This window comes from Schistocerca piceifrons, unplaced genomic scaffold (genome assembly GCF_021461385.2).
Source record: "Schistocerca piceifrons isolate TAMUIC-IGC-003096 unplaced genomic scaffold, iqSchPice1.1 HiC_scaffold_936, whole genome shotgun sequence".
Taxonomy (NCBI): Eukaryota; Metazoa; Arthropoda; class Insecta; order Orthoptera; family Acrididae; genus Schistocerca; species Schistocerca piceifrons.
Window position 1 is genome coordinate 5,006,288 of NW_025729208.1, and position 2,500 is coordinate 5,008,787.

Sequence of the window (2,500 nt, forward strand, 5' to 3'; positions counted from 1 at the left end):
TTGCGGCCGGCCGCGAAGCCCTGACGAGTAGGAGGGTCGCGGCGGTGGGCGCAGAAGGGTCTGGGCGTGAGCCTGCCTGGAGCCGCCGTCGGTGCAGATCTTGGTGGTAGTAGCAAATACTCCAGCGAGGCCCTGGAGGGCTGACGCGGAGAAGGGTTTCGTGTGAACAGCCGTTGCACACGAGTCAGTCGATCCTAAGCCCTAGGAGAAATCCGATGTTGATGGGGGCCGTCATAGCATGATGCGCTTTGTGCTGGCCCCCGTTGGGCGAAAGGGAATCCGGTTCCTATTCCGGAACCCGGCAGCGGAACCGATACAAGTCGGGCCCCTCTTTTAGAGATGCTCGTCGGGGTAACCCAAAAGGACCCGGAGACGCCGTCGGGAGATCGGGGAAGAGTTTTCTTTTCTGCATGAGCGTTCGAGTTCCCTGGAATCCTCTAGCAGGGAGATAGGGTTTGGAACGCGAAGAGCACCGCAGTTGCGGCGGTGTCCCGATCTTCCCCTCGGACCTTGAAAATCCGGGAGAGGGCCACGTGGAGGTGTCGCGCCGGTTCGTACCCATATCCGCAGCAGGTCTCCAAGGTGAAGAGCCTCTAGTCGATAGAATAATGTAGGTAAGGGAAGTCGGCAAATTGGATCCGTAACTTCGGGATAAGGATTGGCTCTGAGGATCGGGGCGTGTCGGGCTTGGTCGGGAAGTGGGTCAGCGCTAACGTGCCGGGCCTGGGCGAGGTGAGTGCCGTAGGGGTGCCGGTAAGTGCGGGCGTTTAGCGCGGGCGTGGTCTGCTCTCGCCGTTGGTCGGCCTCGTGCTGGCCGGCGGTGCAGGATGCGCGCGCCTGCGCGGCGTTCGCGCCCCGGTGCTTCAACCTGCGTGCAGGATCCGAGCTCGGTCCCGTGCCTTGGCCTCCCACGGATCTTCCTTGCTGCGAGGCCGCGTCCGCCTTAGCGTGCTCCTCCGGGGGCGCGCGGGTGCGCGGATTCTCTTCGGCCGCCATTCAACGATCAACTCAGAACTGGCACGGACTGGGGGAATCCGACTGTCTAATTAAAACAAAGCATTGCGATGGCCCTAGCGGGTGTTGACGCAATGTGATTTCTGCCCAGTGCTCTGAATGTCAACGTGAAGAAATTCAAGCAAGCGCGGGTAAACGGCGGGAGTAACTATGACTCTCTGTGGCGCCGACGTGGGCGTGCCCCTGCAGCCGGCTAGGGGTGTGCGTCAGGGTGACCCCCTCTCCCCCCTCCTTTTCAATTTTGCGGTGGACTATGTTTTGAGTCAACTTCCCTCCCACATCGGAGCTCGGATCCTTGGTCGCAGAGTTAACGCTGCGGCCTTCGCAGATGACGTCCTGCTTTTTGCATCGACCGCGAGGGGATTGCAGTCCCTCATCGACGCAGCCGTCGCAGCCCTCGCCCATCTGGGGCTGCAGATCAACGCCCGGAAGTGTTTCACCCTCGCCTTAGTCGCGTCTGGGCGCGACAAGAAGGTGAAGGTCGACGCCGACGTTACCTTCAAAGCGGGCAACGCCACCGTGCCCGCCCTACGTGTGGGTGAAACCTTCCGGTACCTGGGACTGCATTTCTCCACCGCGGGTCGCTGCGTTTTCAACCCACGACGCCACCTGGTGGAGCAGCTGGACGTCATCTCCCGAGCTCCGCTCAAGCCGCAACAGCGCCTCCACGCCCTCACCACCGTACTTCTGCCTGGCCTGTACCATGGGCTGGCCCTCAGCCGCACCCGAGTGGGTGCGTTGAAAGCGGCAGATGTGACCATCCGTGCCGCCGTCAGGAGATGGTTCCGCCTTCCGGCGGACACTCCCCTGGGCTACTTCCACGCTCCTGTAGCCCAGGGAGGCCTCGGCATCCCATCATGCCGATGGATGGGGCCAACACTTCGCCGGTCCCGTCTCCTGGCGCTGAAGAGGATTGGGCCAGCCGCCGACGGTGCAGGCCGGGACGAGGTGCAGCGTGAGATTGAGGCGCTGGAGCGGCATCTTATGTGGGAGGGCCACCTCCTCAAATCGTCGACGCAGGTTGGAGAGATGTGGGCCGCGCGCCTGCACGTTGCCTTTGACGGTGCGGCGCTGTCATCTTCCGCCGCCGTCAAGGGGCAACACCAGTGGGTCGCTGACACCAGTCGCCTGCTATCTGGGCGTAACTTCATCGACGCTCTCCGCGCCCGCATCAACGCCTTCCCCACGAAGGCACGGCGCAGTCGCGGGCGGGAGGCGGACACCAGATGCCGCGCGGGCTGCCAGGCCGTAGAGACCGCCAACCACGTGTTACAGGCTTGCTTCAGGACGCACGGGTCCCGGGTTAAGCGGCATGACGCGATCGTGCGCTATGTCGCCCGTGGACTCGCGCAGAGGGGCTTCAACGTCTCTGTGGAGCCCCACCTCCGCACACCTGAGGGAATCCGCAAGCCTGACGTGGTGGCGGTTAAAGACGGCATCGCCCGCGTCATCGACGCCCAGGTAGTCGGAGACCATCTCCGGCTCG

At 63.3% G+C, this 2,500-nt stretch overlaps 1 pseudogene; it reads left to right on the top strand.

Moving 5' to 3' along the window:
- Positions 1–2,500, top strand: part of LOC124771699 — a 6,107-nt pseudogene that overhangs the window by 1,706 nt on the left and 1,901 nt on the right.